This window comes from Notechis scutatus, chromosome 2 (assembly GCF_049901735.1).
Source record: "Notechis scutatus isolate UNSWTSFEM ecotype Mainland chromosome 2, rNotScu1.2, whole genome shotgun sequence".
NCBI lineage: Eukaryota > Metazoa > Chordata > Lepidosauria > Squamata > Elapidae > Notechis > Notechis scutatus.
This window is the reverse complement of record NC_142010.1, coordinates 242764221-242790708: the sequence shown is the minus strand read 5'-3', so window position 1 is coordinate 242790708 and position 26488 is coordinate 242764221. Positions and strand designations below refer to the sequence as shown.

General features: G+C 38.4%; 2 long non-coding RNA genes across 4 annotated transcripts in view; one reads left to right on the top strand and one right to left on the bottom strand.

Moving 5' to 3' along the window:
- Positions 1 to 20746, bottom strand: part of LOC148132579 (uncharacterized) — a 35856-nt gene extending 15110 nt beyond the window's left edge. For 2 of the 3 annotated variants that reach the window (XR_015748239.1, XR_015748240.1), the window contains exon 1: positions 20596 to 20746. This is a non-coding gene — a long non-coding RNA (uncharacterized LOC148132579). Of the gene's footprint in view, positions 1 to 20583 lie in introns of all 3 variants that reach the window. The other variant, XR_015748241.1, reaches the window with a different exon arrangement.
- Positions 1 to 26488, top strand: part of LOC148132578 (uncharacterized) — a 147407-nt gene that overhangs the window by 38078 nt on the left and 82841 nt on the right. The gene's annotated exons all lie outside the window — the stretch shown is intronic.

Sequence of the window (26488 nt, the reverse complement as noted above, 5' to 3'; positions counted from 1 at the left end):
TTACTACAGCTGGTATTAAAATAGCATTTTCCTCTTTAAGAAGTTAGTTTTGCTGTAAGTGGAGTCCAAATCATAATCCTAAAACTTAAAGCTCACACACATAGACCCCATCCAATCCCTGGCATTGTCTTCCAAGGACATTCAACTTAGGGCAATAGAAGCAACAAAGATGATTAGGGGACTGAAAGCTAAAATGTATGATTGCAGGAACTGGGCATCTTGTCTAATGAAAAGAAGGACTACAGGGGACATGACAGTAGTGTTCTAATATCTAAGGGGTTACCATAAAGAAGATGGACTCAAGCTATTTGCCAAAGCACCCAAAGGCAGACAAGAAGCAATGGATGAAAACTAATCATGGAAAGAAGCAACCTAGAACTAAGGAGAAATTTTCTGACAATTAGAATAATTAATCAGTGAAATGACCTGCCTCCAAAGGTTTTGGGTGGAATTTTTAAGAAGAGATTGGACAACCATTTGATTGAAATGGTATAGGGTTTTCTGATTGAGCAGGAGGTTGGAAGGTCCCTTCCAACTCTGTTATTCTGTTAAGAGTCTGGCTCTTTCAAACCAAGCTTCGCCATGTGCCACCACTGTCACCAGTCCTGGTTTCCAAGCTAATCCACAGTTCAGAGATCTGGATCAGTCTGAACAGCCACTAGCCAAACTTGGGGAGGACATGAGATAAACTGGGAGAAAGCCAGCTTTTTTATTATTATTTTTTGGTACTTCAGGGCACACCTTCCAAGACACCCATCAGCTGTTTTTCAACATGGTTTTACTCTACTTTCAGTAGAGTACCAAACTTCTGTTTAAAAATAGTTACCATATTTCGGCAGAGGTGGGATTCTGCAGGAGTAGCAGGGTGAAATGGGAGGGAGATCTCCCATTGAACCAAACAATCCCACCCCTGCCCCGATTGTCCTGCTGTTGTATGAGCTACATTTAAACACGATTTCACCACTCTTCTGAAGGAATGCTTAAATCTATCTTTAAAAACATGGGTAGGGAGTTGAAGATGTGAGGTGGCCTTTTCCCCTCTGCTACCACAGGGGCTTTACTGGAAGACCTCCATCACACTGTGAAGGCTGCCTAGAGAAGAACCAATGGAGTCTCATAAAGAGAATGGTTTGGTTTGGTTTGTTGAGGTTTTTTTATTAGTCCAGTGCAGGTTCTTCAGAGCCTTCTATGGTCAAGAACTGTTCCATAGGTCCTCCTATGTCTCTTCTGAAGATAAATTTCTGGAACTAGGATCAGGGCACAATTCAACCTCAAAGTGAAGCAATTATGTTATTTTGTTTTGCAAAAAGCAAAGGATCAACTTTTCATCATCTCTATTCATGCAACCCAATTTTTGAGATCCACAACACCATACACCAACCACATGAACTGACTTGGACAAGGCTACAGTCAATTGTGAACACAGCCAATGAGTACAAACAATGAAGCCTGAAAATTGTAACTATATTTTTAGGGTGCACAACAGAAAACTCTAATATGGATTTTTCCTCTGTTTTTTATTCAGGTTCTGAATTTTTTAAGGAACCTACTTAATTTATAATTAAACTAACCCATTAATAACTGATTTTAACATTAATAGGGTCTATTATTAGGTTTATCTATCTTTTTTGAGTTATCTGCTTAGTTGTTCTCCCGTTTTTTATTAATTTTCACATTTCTGCCTCAACTGAAACTTTATTAAGCAAAAGTTAAGTGTTATTGATTTCAGTGGAAATGTGTCAAATTAAGTACATTTAGTATGACTGTATTTTCTTCTTTCTGGGATAAACCCCTTTTTAAAACTCTGACCTCATGAGATTAAACTTCTTAAACACATCTTCAGTCTTCATAGATTTTTCCAAATTGAGAAACGTTTGTCAACATTGTTCTTGAATTTCTGAATTTAAGACTATAGTACAGCTAAATAAGTCTCATTACATCATGAAGTTAACAAGGAAAGAATCTCAGGGGAAGAACGGAAGAGTTAAACAAAATGACTCTTTTCACTCTAAATTAGAAATGAATTTGAAGGATTAGTCAATTTTTGGAAACTTCTCTTGCCCTCAATGAGCAGCCAAAAATAGGATTTATACTTTATCATATGTATAAAACACTTTTCAAATCACTGCTAAACATGCAGCTTAAAGGGTCATGTCCTGTGAATGCTTTGGCAGGCTGATGGTGGCTACAATGAGTACTTATTAAACTCTTGATGAGGTTCATTTAATTTTTAGACACTAGCCATAAATCACAGTAGTTTAGATGATCATGTAGTGGAATTTCTAGTACAGCAGTTTTCCTTTATATGGATTGATACTGCATCCTCCTAATTTATCATAGGGATTTCATGGAAATACCCAGACCAACAATATGAAACCTGTCCCATAAATTGTACTTTTTCACATTCTTGTAATTAAATAAAAGCTGGCATGTTACAAATGAAACCAAATAAATAAAACAAATTACCACTCTTTCTAATCACAAGTTTGCTTCTAGGCCCAAACTGTTTTGTTTGGAAATATACACCTATCCAGAAATAGTGCCTTTAAAACAGCCTTGGCTGCTGAAAACTGCGTAGAAAAGTCTCAGTTTTCTTGGCAACATTTTTGGAAGTGGTTTTCCATTGCTTCCTTCCTAGGGATGACATGGAATGACTAGCCCAAGTTATCCAGATGGCTTCAAGCCTAAAACAGGATTAGAACTCAGAGTCTCCAGCTTTCTAGACCAGTATCTTCAACAATCCTGTACTGCAAGAGAAGTTGGCAGATAGCAATTTACTAGTTTGTCTTCAGGAAAGTTGTGTTTTGCTACTGGCCACCCTCAAGTGATAGGCTTTGTGTGTGCAGACTACTTTCCCATGGCTGACATTTTGTGACAAATAAAACATGCTCTCAAAATTTCAAATCTGCCCACTGGCCTTTAATCTTGCCTCACTGTGCCTGGTGAGGTGCCTCTTTTTTGCCTATAATTATGGCTATTAAGACAAATCCAACAATTCCCAGAAGGGAAGGTGGATGTTTAAATACATCTGGTGGCCATTTATAGTGAGCATAAGAAATGCTTGTTCTAATTATTCACATGGATTTCCTCTTTGAAAGTTAAAAAAAGGTGTTATGGCACACCCTTATAAATTCAGACTTTACGCTTGTATAAATTCAGTAGTAAAAAGAGCTTAAATCTAGACATATCCTGCAAGCTGTTACTTGTACTGGCAGATTGCATATTTCAGACATGGTTCTATTCTGAAGTATACACTAAACAGACACTGGCTTATGTCTTTTGGGTGGGATAACATTACATTAGGTTAAAGCTGCAGCATATTTTTGCACTGTTATAGAATCATGATGGAAATACAGAATACATATTAGTATTCCCCATAGCCATATTTTATAAAGTACTTATTCTTAAGCCTGTTGATGGGTGCCATCTGTATTAGCCAGCTTTTTGCAATACCTGCTTTCTCACTGTCCTACAAACCACAGACCTGTACCTATTGTTAATATTGGAATGTGTGGAATCAGAATTCCAGAATAGGAGCAGTTGGCAATCCAACGAATTGGCATTAGGCCCAGTGAGTCTGGGATCATGTAGCAAGATTTTGGCCTGCCTTGCATCTCTTAAATTAGAGTACTGCATTCAGGATCAATGGAGCGTCTTGTCCCATAGTCTGAGTTGAAGAAGAATTTAATTACAGTCAGTGTCCAGTCTGTTTGGGTACATTGATGGAGAAGGCATTATTTTGTTTACAGCCTAAAACAGCAACATGTCTTTGACCAGATCAGATCCTAAAAGACATTTAAACAATTTGCCTACACATTATGCCAGGCCACCATTTGTCCTGTGATTGACCTACATTTTTCAATTAACACCTGAAGGAGAGGCTGCTTAGACAAGCCAGCTCTTATTTATTTTTGCAAGGTGTGAGATAACAAACTTTTGCTCTAACCCTAATTACACACTTATTTTCCTCTTTTGTGTAGAAGGTATCCAATACCTACCAGACACTTAACCCTCATTAATATGTAACTTTTCCTTGCTGATGCTAAACTAAACAATTTGGAGGTAGAGGGCAAGAGAGAGTTAGGCTATAAAATTTGCCTAACAAAATTTGCCTTAATGAAAAATTCCAGAGAACATCTATGCCACTTGGGCTCACCCCAGCAGATTAGGGAGGATCCTTGGTAAGCAATTGTAAGTAATTAATAGGACAATTTTAATAAAGATGATCTTGTTTATTTCACTCCTGGCAGCCCCTTTAACTCCCTCCTGGTTTGGTATCTGTCCTACAATTTCTAAATTAGCCGGCAGCACAAGAATTTCAGAAAATGCCATTATGTTCAGGTACTCACCTGCTAACTGCTGCCTATTATTTAAGATACACACTGTTGTTTCCTCTAAAAGAAAATGCAAAAAAGAGCAAAGAACCTCTTTCATATTGAAACGCTGAAACACAAACCTCATCTTTTGTCTTGGAATACAGGAAGTTTTTGTAAGCATCTACCCTCCAAATATGCTGTGCAAATGGCATGTGACTATTTTTAGTTCTTTCAACAACTTGAAGAATAGAAGTGTCCAGATGGGAAGGAAGGTGGAAAGGATTTTAGCTTCAGAGAGTATTAAGCAATGCCTTTCTCTTTCCCAGATTTCATATCTGCTCTAAAGAAGTGGGCAAGATCAGCATAGCTACTAAAATGTAATCGCAAAGTCCTTGACTCACATAGTGCAACCTGGGAGTCATTTTACCAATGAATAACAGCTATGAAAACCTACCTCTATGACTTTCAATGTACTTAATTCAGAGCTTTAAACTTGTGTTACTTTGCAAATGTGATTTTTTTGCACACGTGTTTACCAAAGGAATGTGGAATGCCATTCTTGGATAGCTTGATACTATTAAAACTATGTAATAATTCAGGGAAGGACAGGCTGAACAAGAAGAAAAGAATTGGGAGAACAGAGCAGAGAGCATGGACCTGTTTGAAGAGCCAGGTGATACAGCTGAAAATACATTCAAATCTTTTTTGTGTCTGTGGAATGGATAACATTCCTGACAATATCTAACCCTGCCAAAGCTTATCTAACACAAAGATCTTGATCTTCCCTCAGACAGTCAGACTGATTACATTTTTAGCTCTTTTTCTGGTTAGCATTTAAGCAAATGGATAGTCAGTTAAACAGTGGGATTTCTGTTTCGCTTTTGGTAGAGACATGATCCTGTCAGAGGTTCAGTGAAGAGACTTAAAGAAATGTCTTCTTGAGAAACTCTCACAAAGGAGATTGGGATATGATGAAGTATATTGCATGAGACGCTGCCCTGTGAAAAGAGTGAACCACCAGAGATATCTGGGATTCATCAGCAGGAGGCTGTCATGCTAAGAGGTTTCTGGTACAGACATGTTTTAGTATTCTGGCTGGATTTAGAGCATTGAAATAATCAATCCAAGATGATACAGGAATTAGATAGGGCTGAGGAGATCCAGATTCGTATTGCCTCTTATCTATGCTTCTGGGTGATCTCAGGACAATCAATATTTCTCGCCTGAATCTGCTTAACAGGTTGAGTAGAGTGAAATGGGCAGGGTGACCTACTTGTAATATCTTGACCTCCTTAAAAAAAAAGATTTTCTAAAGGCAATGGAAGATTACAAAATTCAAAGAGGACTCATTATTTTATTTTTAGAATAGAACTAAGATTCTATTTTATTTTTAGAATAGAATAGAATAGAATTCTTTATTAAATTTTGTGCAGTCTCCTGACTGCAGACCTTTAATTCATGAAATGGTTATGTGTATTACCATTCTTTTGTTGTTGTTTTTGGCAAGTTTTTGTTTTTAAAAAGCAATTGCTCTCTTGGATTCAGATAGCACTAAGATAGCATCTCGATTGTGGAAACTGCTAAGATCTAACTTGGCTATAAGAAAAACTCAGCCCAAAAGAAGAAACATAATTTGCATTAAAGTCTGCATGCTAATTGATAGGCATAATGCCAATTTAGAAATCATGACTATAATTTGCATAGACTACACTGAAGAAAAAAGGATGTGAACTATCAGACATGCTTGTGCCTCTACAACCCACTATTTTTTTTAAAGAGACCTGCCATACCAGCAGCTTGCAATTAGCGATGCAGATAACTGGGATCTTGAATGGTCAAGTTCAGGGGAATGACTAGAGATATAAAAAGGGTTAAACTATAGCAAGTTTAAAGCAAAATTTAATTTAAACTACATGAATGATATACATATATCAGACTTTAGAACTAGGAGATAGAAACCAGGAAATCTATCTAGCATAAGTACATAAATAGGATAGAAAAGAGGAATGAGAAAAAGGGAATGAAATGAGAAAACAATATTATTCATTTATAACATTATAACATAATCTTTATTGCTATCATATTTTTATAAAATCTGATTTAAAATGAAGTATGTGTTTAGTTGAACCTGTAATATTACATTGGTGATAGCAATCAAGAGATTTACCTGCCAATTAAATTTGCTGGTCAAGCATTTACAGTTATATGGACAATCACAAGGATTCTATTTCTAATCTTTTTGTAGTTCTGTAGTTCTGTTTCTTTAACATACTTTGTCTTAAGAAAGGTTTAAAGAAGAATACATGGGTCACTGTCTTGTAATTTTCAAAAAATAAATCTATTGATATTTCATCTCCAAGGAGCTTGGGCAATTTGCAACCCTAGGAATTATCTAAATTTAATTCTACATGCCAAAAATAGACCTTTCAGAGAAGGATTTTTGCATTTTTAAAAGGAAGATTGTTCATTTCTGGACATTTCTGAGGCTGTAATTATTTAATTATAATTATAATATGCTTCAATTTTTTTATTTCCATTTTCTTTCTTTTGGTGAAATAAAGGCTGTTTAATTCATACCGGTCTTTTGCTGTGTTAATCAAATATACTAGAATAAAGACAGATATTGTAAAATAAGTTGGACCTGGTTTGAACACACATTCACCACATTCCAAGGGATTATCTTCAGGACTGGAGTGTGTGCACAACAAACCAATTTGAAGCAACCTTAGAAACTCGGCATGTCTTTATCCACAATAAATATTAACATTGCATTCTATACTGTACCATTATTCTAGCCAAATATAGGCACACAAATTGTACTGTTACTGATCAGCAAACAATCAGATTTGCTATTCTTATATTACAGTGGATTACTGGCATTGTTTTATGGCTGGAATTCTATCCAACTGCTGCAGGAATGTTGAGCTCTCCACACCCAAATCAGACCTAATAAATTACTTCCTGACACAAAAATACAGCTGTGACAACACCTAATTATAACATGTTGGAAACAAAACATTTGGATTTGATCTGTCTGAGCACCATTATCAATTCATTTCCCTAGAACAGGGGTGTCAAACTCAATTTCATTGAGGGCTGCATCAGTGTTGTGTTTGATCTCAGGGGGCTGGGGGAGGGGCTGTGGCCAGGGTGGGTGTGGCCAGCTCAATGTCACTCATGTTGGGGGTGCCTGTGGTGGCCCGAGCACTCTGCTAGTGAAAACAGACCTCCTGACCTCAATTTTTGGCTGCAATGGCATCCTGCAACCCTCTGCCAGCGAAAACAGAGCTTGTGAGGGCCACATACGGCCCTCCTGAGCTCCATTTTCACTGGCAGAGCCACCACAGGCTCTGCTGTTTCCAGGGTGGCCCAATGGGCTAGATCTAAGTACCTCATGGGCCAGATCCGCCCCCCCCCCGGCCTTGGTTTGACACCCCTGCCCTAGAAGATAGCTTCTTCTTCTTCTTCTTTTTCTTCAGCGTTTGTCTCGCGCTCTGGCGAGGTCCGCTAATGTCCTTGAGTACTGCTTCCACGCCTCTCTGTCTGCCACGTATGTCGGGTCTGCCTTCGCGATCTCTAGATCGGCCTTGATCGTGTCCATCCAGCGTTGCTTAGGTCTACCACGCGGTCTCGCTCCTCTGACAATCACCTTCATCGCAGATTTGATGATGGATTCTTCCTTGGCGCGACTCACATGGCCGAACCATCGTAGCCGGACTGCCTCATGACCGTGGGGATGGGCACGACGTTGAACCGTCTGCGCACTTCTTCATTCCTGACGCGATCGGTAGGGTGAGGCCTACCGACCATCGGAGCATTCGCATCTCCATTGTCTGGAGTCTGCTTTCGACTTCTTTGGTCGCCGGCCAGCACTCTGCGCCGTATATGGCCACGGGCGCACCACAGAGTTATAGATTTTCGCCTTCAGGCGCATCGGCATCTTCTTGTCACAGAGGACGCCCGTGACGGACTTCCATTTGCCCCACGCTGCGTTGATCCTGGCTGCCACCTCAGTTTGTAGTAGGCCTTCCCTAGAAGATAGCATGGAGGTAATTTGCTGCCTGTGGTAAATTAATCTGCTTATGGACTTCATCAAGTGTTCAGTTTTATTCCCTTTTACCTGGAAATGTCTGACCCAAACATTTTCAGTGGGAATGAAAATGTCCTAAAGGTGTGGAGTCACCTGTGTGGAACTTTGAAGGATTTGTAAATGGGATGATCCATGCCTTTTAGAAGTCGTTCAAGGGCATTCCTTTCTAGTATGGGACAGATTGCCCCACAGGAATGCCAGAGGGAATTTGGTCCCAATTTTAAAAATGAACAGTATCCAATGACTGAAGTCAGACAAGCTATGGCATGAACTGGTAGCAATATCTTAAAAAAAATATTTTAAATAAAGTTACTTCTTAAAAATCAAAATAAAAAAGCAGATTTTTTTTTTACCACCACATCTTTAAAGGTAAATTCTATCCCTCACCAAAAGATTATTTCATTTATGCGCAACCCACTTAAAGTTAATATCTCACCCACTCGGACGATTTTTAAGTAGATAGATAGACCCGTCAAAGTGAGTGTGTGTTTGAAAGAGTGATGTGTGCATAGGAACTTCTTTGTGGGAATGCTGAAAGCAAATATTTTAAACCAATAAATATATTTTAAAAAGTAAATGAGAGTATTTAGATTAGAACCAGAGCTTAAACAGGTATAGGTTATAGTACTGATCTTTTTAAAAACATCCCTGCTGTGTATTTGTTCATTCTGATGAAGGACTTATGTCAACAGCCAGTCATGTAAAATTCTCAATTTTCTTTGTGGATGTTAATGCACTTTTCTTAATAAAATTCCCTCTTGATTTTTTTTTTTTTCAAGCTGCTTAACTTGACTTCTTGGTGTCAGATTATATGTAGGGCAGCCCAACTCTCACTTTTCATAAGAATTGTGCAGTAATTACTTTATCAATACCTATTGTATATGTTTATAGCATTCTCTTATTAAAATACTATAGGTTTGATTTTCCTATTAATGGTTTTCAAAGCAGCAAACATTTTTTACATTAAAATAAAGAAAACCTCTGTGCTGAAATTATAGCAACAACTTAGCCAAAAGAATCTTAGAAATAATTGGATTTTAGACTTGCTCCTTTTTGCTGAGGAAAATGCAAAGTTTTGTCAGGTGTCAAGAGTGACTTGAAGGCACAAATTTATTTTCTTCCATAAGATGAAGCTATGAGGGTCTGAAGTAATTGAAGGCAATCAAATATTTGCTATCTCTTTTCAGACTTCCTGAAAATGTAAAAAAAAATATAAAACGGATTTGCTTTAATAACTGTGCTATTTATTTAATAAGTTAATAACTTAGTGCAATGATTCATTTAACAACTGTAGCAAGCGAGGTCATAAAATGGGGTAAAACTCACTTAACAACTACCTCAATTAACAATAGAAATTTTGGGCTCAACTGTGGTTATAAGTCAAGGACTATCTGTATAATAGACTTGATGGATGAAATGTGGTTTGTGTGGGTGTGTGTAGCAATCAAATTTGATGTTTCTATTATCTAGCAAACACTGACTTATTTGGATTATTATATTTTATTCCATGTCCTGGCTCTTAAAACCAAAAGCATACATTTATGACAGCTAAGGACAGTTTCCAAATATTCACTAAAACTAAAACATATAAAGGAGGGATGGTAATAGGAAAGTTAGGAGTGAATAAATGAAATGAATTTGTTGATAGGTTCAAGTTGGTAAGGCAAGTTTACCCAATGGATAGATACAAATATTTTCATGATCATGCTGACATTTTTCTTTCAGAGAACTTACTTTCCTCATTTTCCAGAATAGATTAGAGAAAATAGAACAGCCATGTTAGCAGAAGTGAGAAGTAAATGATGTGATATACTAACAACTCCACAGACTTCCTTTGGGGCCTGCTTGGCTCCCTGCCTTACCTATCCTTATTTTTATCTACTTTTTTAAAAAAAACAAAAGTATTAAATAGTATACTGACAGGCAAGATAGCAACCTCATTTAGCTATAGCCCAGGCTCTGCAGGGAAGAATCATGTCATCTCCAAAGCCTACAACATCTCTTGAGGCTCAAACAAGCTTGACAATGAATGAAAGGACTCTTAGTCAGACTGAGTCTCTAAACAATGCTTTTTTTCTTGACAAATGGGGGTCTGATGCCTTATCCTAACTCTCCCACAAAGTAATCTACATAGATCAAGATTGCTGCACGAATGTCATCCATTATTGCTATCAAATTATTTATATGACTATCCAATAAATGATACAGGTTATCTTTGACTTGCAACCCTCCATTTAGTGTCTATTCCAAGTTACAGCAACATTGAAAAAAGTGATTTACAACTGGTCCTCACGGTCATATGATCAAGGTTCAGGCACTTGGTAACTGGCATGTATTTTTACAACAGTTGCAGCATCCAGGAGTCATGTAATCTTCATTGCAACCTTCCCAGCCGGCTTCCCACAAGCAAAATCAGTGGGAGAAGTCAGATTCACTTAATAACCAATAGGATTTACTTAACAACTGCAGTGATTCACTTAATAACCATGGCAAAAAAGTCATAAAGGTACAATTCATTTCACAACTGCCTTGCTTAGCAATGGAAATTCTGGCCCCAATTGTGGTTGTTAAGTTGAGTACTATTTATAAAACTCATTTTTCCATCCTGATATGTCTAATATCAAGATCATTAACTGCATTGATAGCTCCAAAGCCCAAGGACTATAATTTCAAACTACACCTCTTTAAGCTTAAGTGACAGGTGTTTAGTTACCTTGTTGGGATTCAGTACTATTTTTGCTCTGGTTAACTTAACTGCTAACTCTTGTATAAGCAACGTTGTTCAGCATTCACTGAAAGGATTTCAACAATTGCAAGGTTACTTGAGTCAAAGGAGATGCCGTGGAGAACATTTTAAACAAAATGTGCAGAGTGGCAAGCATCTGCCTGTCTGAAAACCTTTACATTTCTGCTTGATGAATAAATTGAAGTTTATATAAACAAAAGCCTGTGATCTAATGTTTGAGTTTTCATGGGCAAATGCAGAACAACCTTTATAGAGGATTTTACGCAGCATTCACAGACACCCACATAGCAAAAATGTATAGAAAAGCTGAAATAATCTAAATGTCATATACATGTTTTTCACCCATATAATCCTGTCTGGCAAAGGATATTTCCATCTTTCCACTAAGTCAGACTATGAAGGCAATTATCTTTCATCATAAGATGAATCAAGCCTGAAAACCTCTGTGTTTCTCAAAAGCTTGACAAAGTTAATTGAAATCTGGGCAGCAAAGTTTGCCCTTCCTGAGATAAGGTGTGTTTACAGAGGAAGTTTATTTCTGAATTGGCCCAAGTTCACAATCCTAAAGTCTCTTGTTAAAGGATTTGTGTTATTCCTGTGGGTGGATCATAGGCTCATCCAATTATGATTGCAGTAAAAGCCAAAAATTGTGTCATATGCTGTACTAGTTCATACTGGTTTGTGCATTCCTTTCACTTCACAACACGCATGCAAATGCACGCACAAACACACACACACTTTAAGAGACAAATAGGAGAATCTATTCCAGATTAAAGAACAACTTAGTAAAGATATTTGGAAGTTGGGATAACCATTTTTCCAAATACAAATATGTACTATATCCAAACCCACTCAAGGTTAAAGCAGATCCTTTGAAGCCAATTCTTTAAGGCTGATTGATTTCATTGGATCTACTGTGAACACAGTTAAGAGGGATGCTAAGCCACCACCACTTCCAAGTCAGTCTTCTTCCAGGTGATACAGGAATGGCATTTTGAGTGGCAGCATTCTGATGCATGGTTGCTATACAGAAGACAAATTTTACATCAGAGATCAGCCAGAAAGCAGCCAAGCAAACCCATTGCCTACTGTAGTACCATCATGCATATCATGAAAAGGATGCCCTTGATTTGTGATTCAGTTTCAAGTAAAGCAGTGCTTAAAGCAGGGGTGTCAAACTCGATTTCATTGAGGGCCATATCAGGGTTGTTTGACCTCGGGCGATCAGGGTGGGCATGGCCAATTTGATATCACTCATGCCAGGGGCGCCTGTGGTGGCCCGAGTGCTCTGCCAGTGAAAATGGGCTCCCAAGCTCGGTTTTCAGCTGCCACAGCCTCCTGCAACCCTCTGCCAGTGAAAATGGAGCTCAGGAGGGCCCTCCCAAGCTCTGTTTTTGCTGGCAGAGGGTTGCAGGAGCCTTTGGCAGCTGAAAATGGAGCTCAGGAGTCCATTTTTGCTGGCAGAAGCATCACAGGCTGGTCCTTTGCTGTTTCCAGGGTGGTCCCACAGGCCAGATCTAAGTACCCCATGGGCTGGATCTGGTCCCCGGGCCTTGAGTTTGACACCCCTCTATTAAAAGCAAACCTCCCATGCCAAACAGTCTCTAGCTTCTAACCAGTGATAAGCAGTATCACCATTTTTTCAAGGTGCAAAGACTGGTCCAAAATGTACTTTTTCATCATGATGATAACTGTGATCGGTTGCTGTACCAGACCTTATTTCTCAAATCATGCATGCTATATAGCTAGGGGAAGTGCCCTTGCAATATTTGTCTGGTCCCTAAGACAGTATTTTTTTTTAAAAAATGGCAATTTTAAGACGTGTGGACTTCATCTCCCAGAATTCCCCAGCCAGAATGCTGAAGGTCCACACATCTTAAAGTTGCCAAGTCTTAAAATGGCCAAATTTGGAAAACACTGCTCTAAAATACAATGCATTTTGCCTGTCTTTGATTTTGTATCTTAGATGAACCCAACCATGGCAGGCTATAAATCATTGTTTTTGTCCTAACATGTGGTTATTCTAGCCTATTTTACAACCATGTCTAAGCAAGGATAATGTGTGAACTCAGGCCTGCTGTACAATTCTGAGTCACACTACTCATATTGAGCTGTTCAGACATTTGGAGCATTTATCATATAAATATTCAGCTAAGCTCCTGCCTTCCAGCTGACAAAAATTATGCCAGTTCCTGCAGGCACTTGCTCAGCATTCAGAAAGTTTTTCAGGAGCAAAGTTTTTGCAAATATGCCAGTGCACATTTTAGCTCCTGAATAAGAGAGCTCTATTGTTATGTTTGTATGTTTGTTTACATGGAGGCTAATACAGCTTCTCTCTTGCAGGCACATATGTTGACTATCTGACTTATTACAAGAGCAAGAATTTGATTTGAGCCTGGGGATTGCACTGGGCTTATCTTCAAAGGGTACTGCACAACTGGATAAATGGAGAGAACAGCAACCAAGTAACCATGACTTGAGTATCTTCCCTATGATGGGGCATTACTGTACAATGCTGGGGGTTTTCTACTTTAAAAGGTATATGAATGATTGAGATATATAGAATAATGGACAGCATGGAGAATGTGGGTAGGGAGAGGTTTTTAAATAAATAAATTCTTATAGTATCAGAACCTTTGATCATCCAGGGAAGATGAATGGGCAAACAAAAGAAAGCATTCGTTCGTACAGCTCATATTTAAACTATGGAATTTGCCAACAGAAAATGTAGTGGCAGCTGCCAACTTGGATGGCTTTAAAAGGGGGATTAGACAAATTCAGAGCGGATAAGGTTATAAATCACTCCTAGTTGAGATGGTTATATATTACCTCCTGTATGGGAAGCAGCTTGTCTCTCGATTCCAGCTTCTAAGGAAAACAAACCAAGGGTACTATTGTACTCCTGTCCTGAGCCCATAATCTTCATTGGCTATTTTAGGTAGTGAATATGAACTTCACTCTGGAGCAGCAGGATACCTCTTCTTTTTCTTCTTGTAATTGATTCATCACATCACAGAAGGAGACATATGCCTATTTTTATTCCTTCTTAACACCACACTTTTAGATTCCTCACAGAAAATCTTGCACCTCCTTCAAGAAGTAAATTATTTTCCAAAACAGTCTCAAACCTCTTCCTTTCCTTCCCATTATCCCTACCTTCAATTTTCCCCCATTTCTTCTACTAAATATATGATGCTGTATATATTCATCTCTGTCATTTAGCTGATCTTCTCCAATTCATTTTTTAAGAACAAAAGATATAATTTGGCATCTCACTGAGAATCTAGCACTTGTCCTGTCTCGGATGGAGAAAATTGCTAGACTGAAAGAACTTTGTTAGATTAACTTTTTTCAAGAAGTGATATTAATGGAAGATTAATGAACAAAATTTGGCAGAATCTTGCTAATTTCCTGCAGGGAACAAAAAATCCTCAACATTAAGCTTGGAAAGAGTCAGAGAAATTAAGTTTGGGAAGAGTGAGAGAAATTAAGTTTGGGAAGGGTGAGAAGAATTAAATGCTCTGAAACAAAATACAGGCTTGGGAAAAGTTAAATTGTCAGAATCCAGTTGCTGTAGAATATATCATTGCTTAAATGTGTGTAAGACCGTAAACAGCTGATCCTGAATCCTCGATTGATTGATTGATTTGATTTATATGCCACCCAACTCCCAACAACTCTGAGCAGCTAACTTGAGGTGTCATTCGCCTGAAGTATCAAATCAGGGTGCTACTCCAAAGTAATAACTAGGAATGTAATTCTTCAGAGCATGTATCTTTCTCCCGTAACCCCCCCATACACAATGCTTTACTTCTTTTGGTTTTCATAACAATATATGTAGATGGAAGAGAGGCTGGTCCCTGGGATGGGGGTAAAAAAATATGGCGGGGACCTTTGTGATTTCTGGTAAATCAGATATGTGTATTCATAGATCTCAAATTCTTATGTGGGCCTGAATATTATGAATGAAACTCTTAAGAGTTCCTCCAAAAACTTCTACTCAAATGCAATTTCTAATCTAGTTCTAAATATCCATCTATGCCCTCCTTGATTTTATACACCCTAATTCCTTCCCCAGGGCAGCCATTTTTCGTGGGAGCCCACATACTCACAAAATATCCAAATGCCACCACCAACCTGAACAAATTCTATACTTCTCCTGGAGTCACTTTAGCTGCCACTGGTCAGAAGATCATAAGGAGTGATTTCAAAGGATTAGGCTATATCTGAAGCAGTGGTGGGACTCAATTTTTTTTACTACCGGTTCTATGGGCGTGGCTTGGTGGGCATGACAGGGGAAGGATGCTGTAAAATGTCCATTCCCTCCCCACTCCACCAACCTGCTTTCCAGCTCCATTCTCCTGTGCAAAGCAACAAAAGAAGACCCAGCCCAATCAGCTGGGACCTGGGAGGCAGAGAATAGATGGGGGCAGGGCCAGTCAGAGGTGGTATTCAGAAGTAATCAAAATTTCTGCTACCGGTTCTCCAAACTACTCAAAATTTCCACTACCGGTTCTCCAGAACTGGTCAGAACCTGCTTAATAGTACCTCTGGTCTGAAGTTGTCTATAAAGAGTGCTGTGTTTGCAAGGTAGCCATAGTATTTCATGTATTGTTGTGGCATTATCTCCTGTTGGGACTATTTCTTTCTGTGAAAATTCAATTCTGCTAAGTGTTTTCAATTTTAGTGGTTCAGTGTCAAAAAGGTTATAATTGATGAAGAATGATGAAATATGGAAGATTTTAACAGGAAGATTTATTATTATGTGGAGCTATTCCCATAGAGAAATTATGGAGACTGATTTAACAGAATTTTTAAAACCAGACAGGCTCTGGAAAGCAAGTATCCATTGACAAAAGACATGGACTGCATGATCTAATATATTTTTCCATCTCTCATTTCTATTATTCTATAATTGGTGGTGGAATACAGTCAAAAATGCTGGTAGTTCAGTTCCTATTGCAGCTACTGAAGAAGAAAAAACCCTTATCTAAACTTTTCCAAACTTAATCTGGATTTGGGCCAAAATTCTTAAAGAAATCCTGGAATCATTAAATATAAAACATATTTTCTATTTGAGGTTATCTGTCACTTCAGTTTTTGCTCCGTTTCTTATTTTGCTAACTGCAAGCTCTTTTTAGTCTGTTTCTATATTAGTTTATGCATTATGTATAAAACAAAATTTCCATAATGAGATCTGAGCTCATCAAGGCTTAAATGTGAGAAATTGTGTGTCTAGTTTTTGAATTGCAAATTGTGATGCACAATTCTTAAAAAGCTGGATTTCAGCATTTGTATGTATTCCATGCTCTTTTACAAGTTTAGAATATAGAAATAGTATAGATATCTAAAATATGGATGTAATAATTTCTTCTTACTTTCCTAATTTTTAGTATATATTTGTTTGTACACTCAGTGGAAAAATACACAGGCCATGGTCAAAAGAATTCCCCAAATTCCACAAAGAAGGCATACCTCTCAGACCCATAGTCAGCTCCGAGGAGCACCACTACAAAACCTAGCCAAATACCTAGCAAAGCAGCTACAGCCCCATGCTGAAGCAGCAGCTTCACATGTACAAAACTCATACCACCTCTTAGAAATGATCAAAGATCTACACGTGGAACAAAAAGATCTGCTTGTAAGTTTTGACGTGGTTTCACTATTCACTCAAGTCCTGATAAAAGAAACCCTAGAAATCATCACAAATAAATACCAACCAGCTAAACACCCTATGGAACTAGCAGAACACTGCTTAATCAACACATATTTCATATACAAAGGACAAAGATACAAGCAAATTGAAGGAGCCCCTATGGGATCACCACTGTCACCCATCATTGCAAATCTGTTCATGGAAGAATTTGAATCTAGAGCCCTAGCCAACCCACAAACCCAAACTATGGCTAAGATACATTGATGACACATTTGTTATTTGGCCCCATGGAAAAGAAAACCTAAACAATTTCCTAACACACCTAAACAGCACACACCCAAAAATCAAATTCACCATGGAAATGGAAACAAACAAACAACTACCATTCCTAGATGTACTAATCTACAAAAAAACAGATGGCACACTAGGACACACCATATACCAGAAGAAAACACACAGCAACCGCTACCTCAACGCCCAATCCCACCACCACCCAGCACAGATAAACTCTGTGGCCAAAACACTAATTGCCAGAACCAAACATCTGGCAGACAAGCACACATAAAGACTGAACTATGCACCCTGACTAAAGTACTGACAGCCAATGGCTTCCACAAAAGCAAAATCACAGTCCTGATCCACAAAAACACACTGAGACATAATGGAGACCTAGAAGATGAACAGCCCTATGGAACAGCTGTCCTGCCCTACATAAGAGGTACTACAGACAAAATCAGTAAGATACTACACAGGCATCACATCAAGACTGCCTTCAAAACAGACAGAAAAATAGCAGCCATCCTTAGAAACCCCAAAAGATAAAATTGACCTGGAAAACCAAGGCATATATGAAGTCCCCTGCACATCATGCCCTGCCACATACATCAGACAGACCAATAGAAGAATAAGTACCCGCCTGGATGAACACAAAAATTCAGTAAAAAAGCTGGAACACACTTCCTCACCAGTCCAACACATGAAAGCCACAGGTCATAGCATCAACTTCAATGGCACCAAAACCCTAGCCACTATAGAAAACCCCAGCTACAGAATTATCAGAGAAGCCATAGAGATTGAAAAAAGACCTGAAAGCATGAATAGAAGAGATGAGTACACCAGACTTTCAATTATCTGGAAGCCTGCACTCACAAACAAACAAAATCTCCACACCACAAGCCAAGCAAACACCTGGGCACAAACAGACTCCCCCCTGATACCTCCAGCTCAAACACACCCCAACCAGGCATCCAGATGAAACCTAGCTTCCTAATAAATGATAGCCGTCTGTTTACTCAAAGTCAAGCTGCACTAAAAGCCTCCAATACAAGAAACACAATGTTGCCAGCCAATCAAGACAAAAAAAAAATGCTACAAAACAGACAGAAGATATTAGAAACACCAATCAAGCAGAACACAGCAAACTCCAAGACCAATAAACACAGACCAAGACCCCCAGCCAATAAGAATGAAGAAAAAACCATTCTAACACAGCAGTAGGCTAGCACCAAATTTAAAACAGAAACTATGAAGCAAGCACAAGGTTAATTTCCCTTCCATGAACTGAACATATAAAGGTGTGAACTACATTTAAACAACTGCTGTTAAGGGAAGTATGAAGACTAAATACTTGTGCAATTGTATTATCATGGAGTGAGAGAAATAAGTTTGACTTGCACAGGCACACTGATCTTTAATATATCATATGTATGGATAAGCCTTGAACAAAAATGGAGCTCTATAGATATTAGGCTAACTTTATGATATTTAAAGAGGTTTATTTTCCAATTAGCATTTAACTGCACACCATAATTAAATATTGAGTCTTCCTATCTAGACTGTAGCCACAAGATCAGACAATGACCTCACTAGACATCTTAAATGATAAAGGGTGAGGCTAATTGACTCCCTGCATGAAAGCTCTCCAAGAAAAACTCCAGAATCAGAAAGAGTATTCCCTAATTCTGTAGGTGGTGCTCTTCTCTTCTAAGTGAATGTTGCTGAACCAATCTTTGATTTTATTGGGATGGGTGGGTGGAATAGAGGGGCAGGAGAAATCCATAGGTCTTCCAATAAATTTTTTAAATTTGTGAGCCAAATTTCAAAATTCAGTTTAATCTATGTTGGTGTAGTGAACATTCGTATACACAAATTTAATTTGAATTCCAAAGTTTGCAGAATTTGAGGATGCAGTTGTAAGTTTTCCAACTCTCTCAAGAATAGAAAAGCTTTTCTTTTCTTTTCTTTTCTTTTCTTTTCTTTTCTTTTCTTTTCTTTTCTTTTCTTTTCCTTTTCTCTCCACTCCACTCCATTCCATTTGTAGGACTTACAGAACCAAGATCATAAAGAAAAATCCAGGAACATCTGAAGTTCATTAATTAACTCAATTGCAGGCTTTAGGCAAATTACTTAGATCTGTATGTCTCTTCAATTATAGTCAACTCTAAGCAGCAAAATGTAAAAACACAGTTAAAGTTAAGGAAAAGTATAAATATTTGATATATTCAATCTAATTGAGAAAACCTCACAATCATTCATAAAGCTCTGTTTTATGGGATTTTACGCCCATGTGTTGCAATTTTGGAAACAATTAACCTCCTGTTTCACAAGGAAAAGATCATGACAAGACAATGATATGTAGCAATAAATCTTGTTATAATTCAAATAAGGGAAAAATGTCTGAGTCAGGCCTGTATAATAGGAGGGTACAGAAACTACCCAGTGCTTCACAACCTAACCAGAGCTTGGTAAAGCAGAGTACAAAGTAGTCCAGATGTAATCCAGTCTGAGTTTATATTTACACAAACTTATTGTATATATGTGTATATGATGTATAAAGCATCAAAATGCATACACACAACATGCATACACAAACATACACATTAAAGTAATAATAACCCTTTAAATTTTCTTCACTCTACACTGCTGCACTAATTGTGTACAGAATAAAGAAGATTACTTTGATGGAGATGTTGAAGAAACTTGCCTAGGCAAAAGGACCTGAAGATCTTTTTAAACCAAAACAGCAAAACCACAGATCAGGGACCAAGAAGAAATCTCCCGATTTGCTGGAGAATAAGAAGGAGGAAGAAATACTGCAAAATCAGATGTGAAGCTGATGTCAGCTCTAAATCAATTCTGCAGAAAGGTTAAAACTACTTGATTGAGATTGACTATAATAAAGAATTTTGCAAGTATGCTGTATCTTCTCTTCTTTCTTAGTTCAGTAAATTGGGGAGATATTTTCTTGAGTCACTTGAAACAGGCTGAACAGTCATTTGTCAGAAGTGCTCTAAAGCATCTCACCATGAGTAAAGAAATCTTGAACTAGATAATCACTAAGGTTGGTTCCAACTTCATGATTCTATGAGAAAAAAAGGAAACAAAAGAAATAGCTGCACTAGGATGGCAAAAGAATGGAAATCCAAATTAGATTAAGATGAAAAGAGAAGTGTTAACTACAGAAAAGAGGAAAGAGAAGAGAAAGAAAAGCTTTATTTTGTATTGCAAAAACAGATTTAAACAGATTTATCAGGGAAGGAGTTTCTTGCGAGCAAGAGCTATTCTTTCAATCTGTTTTTACTTCTCACTAATTATTTTGTTTGAGATTTTTCTTCTATTCATGCCAGTAAATGTTAGATACAACCCAGCCACAACACAAATACCAATCCACAGGTAATTATTTGGGAGGAAAAAAAACTTGCTTTCCAATCAGAACAAGGAATGTTAAAAAGCATTCTATCTTCTGCCTTTCCCCTTTTTCCTGAAGTGAACATACCCAAATTAATACCTGGTTTTTCCTCTTCCGTTCCTCTATCTCTAACTTCAATACTCTTCTCAATCCTTCCCTCTGTTCCCAAGCATGTCATTAATGTTTAAATAACTAACTGTTAAAAACTGAAGCTGAGCTTCTTAACTACATGGTAGAGCTACAGCTCCACAATTATTATTGAAGAGAAGGTATGTTTGAGAATCTTCTCCTCCCTTGAATAAATGAGAAACCCCCTACAATGGTGCCCTTGTGTGTCAGTAATTTTGAAACTCATAAGGCAGGGCTTCTCTGGAGGGAATCAGAGGTGGTATTCAGTAGGTTCTGACCAGTTCTGGAGAACCAGTAGCAGAAATTTTGAGTAGTTCAGAGAACTGGCAAATACCACCTCTGACTGGAGATTTTACAGTATCCTTCCCCGGCCACACCCACTAAACTACGCCCACAGAACTGGTAGTAAAAAAAATTGAATGCCACCACTGGGGGGAAATGGGACAACTTGCCCCAGCCAAATTGCTGCAGCCAACTCATTGCAGCCAACTTGCCATGGCCAACTCACCATGACCAACTTGCAGCAGGCAAACTCACCACGGCCAACTCACTGCAAGACAACTCATTGCAGGACAATTTAATAATTCTATTTAATTATTTAAAATAAATATTTTTTTTAAAAAAAATTGCCATTCACATTTCATTCTGTTCCTCCTTTTGCATCCTTTCTTTAATGATTCTATTCCACCATTTCTTTGATATTAATGCAACACTTGTCCTGCGGCAAGTTGGATGTGGTGAGTTGGCTGTAGCGAATTGTCATAGACCCTTCTCCAAGAGATACTGGGAAGAAAGTCAAGAAGGTGGTTAAAGAGAACTCAGCTGCTATCTTGACTTTTGTGACACTCCCTTCTCCACAGGTGACATGATTTCAGGCATCCCAAACAAAAGAAAACTTCCTAGGACAGTTATCTACTAGATTGACAGAGGAAAGACAATCAAAAGCCATCAGAGGAACACAGCCCCAGACCTCCTGCTGCTTCATTGACTTTCACTTTTTAACAGGCAGAAAGTTCATATATGAAGAAAACAAAATGCAAGACTGGTTCTTGGCCTTTGGAAGTGGTTGAAACATACAAAATAATAATTTGTTAAATGTGTCAAAAGCCAGCTGTCAGGTTTCTACTCTCTATATGCAAACTGATGTTAAATTTGCCCAACCCTTTTGAAACAAAGGAAGCTTTCTTTCTTTTTTCATTAATGTTTGTGTTCAATTTGGTTTTTTAGAACAAAATGTACCCCAGAATTGAATTTCAGATTAAGTGAGACAAATGATTCTAAAGTTATGTTATTGTTGAGAGACGACTGCTATAAAATCTTAATTCTATTAGCTAGTTACAACCTGCGGGGGGGTATTTATTCGGAGAAAGGACTATTGGTATGGGAAATGCTTGTCTCATTTGTGTCATCCTTGATTATTATTTACCTTTTCCCCTTTCCCAGCTGAAGTAGCACCATTAGTTCCCTACAGGGCAAAGAGGAATGTCAGTACCAAAATATATACGGTGTCTATTTTGCATCATCTCTTATTGCAGGAACCTGAAAATAAGATTATGGGTCAAGGTCCCATGGAAAAATTCACTGTAGCTCAAGGGTGTCAAACTCAAGGCCCACAGGCCGGATGTGTTTAGATCTGGGCCATGGGGCCACCCTGGAAACAACAAAGGACCATGACTCTGCCAGTGAAAACGGAGCTTGGGAGGGCCCTGTGTAGCCCTCCTGGGCTCTATTTTCAGCCATGACAGTCTCTTGCAGCCCTCTGCCAGCAAAAATGGAGCTCAGGAGGCCCCTGACATGAATAACATCAAGGTGCCCCCAACACGAGTGACATTGAGCTGACCACACCTATTCTGGCCACACCTACCCTGGCCACACTTACCGTGACCATAAAGTGGGTGAGAATTGAACTGCCAAACTGCTGACAGCCAGCAATCAGTAGAAGTAGCCTGCAGCACTGCATTCTAACCACTGTGGTACCAGAGCTGATATATTCCTTAAGATGATCCAAATTATTGTGCCATTACTGTTGCTTTAGATGCATGTAGTGAAATACTTCATAAAGCCCCATGCAGCAATCGACCATTCCTGGTGCAGATAGATACTACATTCATGTCACAGCACATTCTGAAACATCTTTTTGGAATAAGATCTCAAGTATTACATAGCTCTAGTTTTTAATTTCATTTCACTCTAGATTGCTGTATGAAGCACATTTTCTGTCATTCAGAAGACCCACTGAGTTGCAAACACACAATATTTACAGAACCTCTCACATTAAGTAGGTTCAGTGTCTTAGATCTGATGGTGAATCTCCAGCCTATCTCTTACTTTATTGTCCCCTTGTCACACACCCCTCTTAACTCGTGCAATTTGATTTTTGTACTTGCTCACTCTTCACCTGATATCTCCCAGAATGTAACAAAGTTTTACTTGATCACAATTTTACCAGGTTTTGGCCTTGTAATATTGGTTGTACATTGATTTTTTTTGTCGAGAATATTAGTATTAATTTCTTGCCATAAATTGTTTCTTTGCTGTGTGCATAATTTGGGATCCCTTGCCATAAATTAATAAAATGTATTACATTTACAAACCCACTGAGTCAAAAAAGGAAGGTATCAATTGTTGCTGCTGCTGCTGCTGCTGCTGTTGATGAGATCAATAAGGCTAACCATTGTCAACTCAAAAACACTACCTGGTATAAAATTTTTATTATGAAGGAATTTTTACTGAGAATTGTTTCTTGTAACCAGGAGTTTAATTTGTGAGAACAAAAGGCATTTTAAACCAGGCCTCTTGCCTGGCAAACTTAAGAAACAGCATTTTCTTCCAAATAAACAAAGCATACTTCATGTCAACTATCAAACACAGATTCTGTGCAGCCTTTGATAAACAGAACTTTTCCCCAAGTGAGGCAGATTGCTGAAAATAGGTGACTTGTAATGTAGGAGCGTTGTGTTTGCTTGTATGTGTTGTCAGGATTAAGCCATACATGACACATTTTAAAATAGGGAAGACTTCAATGCAGAAATTTCAGGTCCTGGATTTTCATTTTTAAGAAAACCATTGAAATGGACCTCTGTTAGAGAACTATTCTATGCATTCCTTGAGCAAAGTCCACTGTAACCCCCTTCCAAAGGGTCACTGAGTCTAAAAAAAAATATTAAAGGCCAAATGTGATTTAGGAAAAGGTCAAAATGTTACAAGGTTGACAAATTTTGCAGCAGTTTGCCATTTTCACCTAAGGCTTTGTGGTGAGCTGCTAATTGTGTATATATGGGGAAGGGGTGTGCCTGGGCCCTCAGACAAAATCTCTTAACGGCTTGAAAAAACTGCCAACTGCAACTGTCTTCTGTGCTGGGCCAAAGCTCTGAATGAAGCCATGAATGAAAGACTCTCAGAGTTATCGTGCCAGCCATTGCTTTTCTATTTCTAGAAGAAGGGATCGCATAGGGGTCATTGTGTGAAACGTTGGCAGGCTCCACATTTTTAAAGAAACTTGTATCTGAAGTAATTTAAGAGCAAGTTTCAAGAATAAATGCTTGGCATGAAATAAATAAACAAGTCACAAAAGAGTTAAATAATCTCACGAGTAACTGGAAAGATTTGAAATCTGCTATATTTACATAATATATAATATCATATTATAATATTATATCAGGGACGCGGTGGCTCAGTGACTAACCTGCTGAGTTTGTCGATCAGTTCGATGGTTCGAATCCCTAGCACCACGTAACTGAGTGAGCTCCTGTTACTTGTCCCAGCTTCTGCCAACCTACAGTTCGAAAGCACGTAAACATGCAAGTAGAAAAATAGGGACCACTTTGGTGGAAAGGCAACAGTGTTCCATGCACTGTTTAGTCATGCTGGCCACATGACCACGGAAACGTCTTCAGACAGTGCTGGCTCTTCGGCTTTGTAACGGAGATGAGCCAGAAACAACTAGCATGTATGTACGAGGGGAATCTTTACCTTTACTTATACTAGAGGTGGTATTCAGCAGGTTCTGACCAGTTCTGGAGAACTGGTAGTGGAAATTTTGAGTAGTTCGGAGAACTGGCAAATACCACCTCTGACTGGAGATTTTACAGTATCCTTCCCCTGCCACGCCCACAGAACCAATAGTAAAAAAAAATTGAATCCCACCACTGACTTATACTTGCATATATGAATGTTATTAGGTGTTCTACTGTACTTCTCAGAGTTAGCATTGAATGAGAAGGATAAGGCAACCCATAATGCTCCTGATATGGTTAGGTTGTCTGTCCACATTTATCCAGCCCTATCAAGTGACTTTCAGTTGAGAAGTCATGTACTCAGATTAACATTGTATTAATATGGGTGGTTTAAAATATTATGAACATAATATTGTGAATATTTGCACATGAAGGTAAGCATGCTTCATTCATTTCTTTTGTGCTTGCTTGCTTGCTTGTTAAAGTGCTTTTGAAAACCACCCATGAGCAAACTATTCTCCAAGTAATATTCAGTACTCCTTTTATAGCATATATTTTTTTAAAAAGGCGAAGCAAAGTATAAAAGCAAGTTATCTCAGTTTCGTCATAAAAAACAAAACAAAGAGCAATATGTGCAGTTGTAATCTTTCAAACCACTGCAATATCTTAAACATGGAAAAGCAGAAAATACAGAAAATCTTTCATGGGGAAGGAGGGGTCAAAAAGTCAAGATGGCATCCATTACAATTCCCTCAAAGTCTCATCCTTTTCATATGAGTATTGCAACTTGGCTGTTTTGATATGTGTGGGATATGGGTGGGATTCTACCAGTTCGCACCTATTCTCTAGAATCAGTTTTTAACATTCTAAGCAGTTCAGAGAACTGGTTGTTAGAAGAAATTACTGGCCTAATCCTGTAAGGAAGGCAGGAAGGAAACATTCTGGTGTTGCTTACAGAAACCGCCTCTCCATTAACCCTTATTACATTCTTGGCAGGACTAGACTTTCTGTTTCAGGAATTTCTCTGGAGTTTTTTTTCCTTCCTTTGCTGGTACTTTGCTTGTGTGGAGTGATCATTCAAAGTTACAATGGCACTGAAAAAGTTGACTTATGACCATTTTTCATACTTACAACTGTTGCAGCATCCCCACAGTCATGAGAGGCCAGGCGAGGAGATGTGTGCCTCGATGTGAGTGATATTGAATTGGCCACGCCCAGCCAATAACATGACCACCAAGCCACGCCCACCAACTAAGCCATGCCCACAGAACTGGTTGTTTAAAATTTTGAATCCCACCCCTGGATATGTCCTGCCACACCTTTGAAATTTTCTCAGGTGCCAGCTAGCTTTCTTGGTGAGTAGACTCCATGCCCTTGGCAGGTTCCCCCTTTCATTTATTAACCAAGAGTTTCCAAAAATTATTTTAGCATTCTCCCAAGTACACCTGAGAAAGGTAGCACTTAAGTTAACTTGTCCCAAGCAACCAGCTACAAGAAAAATGCTAAAACTACTCAGAATTTTGAGAATTGTGGGGATTCGTTTGAGTAATTTCCCCACATTTTGGGGGGGAAAAGACCAAGATTTGACTAAAAGCACAGACTTATAATGAGTAAAATGGAGAAAGCAATATTGATCTAATTCTGCATCCATGTCTAGGTTTGCTAGAGCTGACGTAGATTTAAGCCACCAGCACTGTTGCTAGCCCTTTGAGATAGTCCAGACAAAAAGCACAAGCCAAAGCACTAACTCTATCTTTATTGTGAAGTTACTTTAACAAAATCTTGCAAAGCTGAAAGTTATTTTCCCTTACTTTCCTTTTACTCTCCAGAAAATTTGTCCAATCTGCAGGTCTTCCCTCTATCTCCCAAGATCAATTTAACATACTATTGCAGCATGAATGAACAGG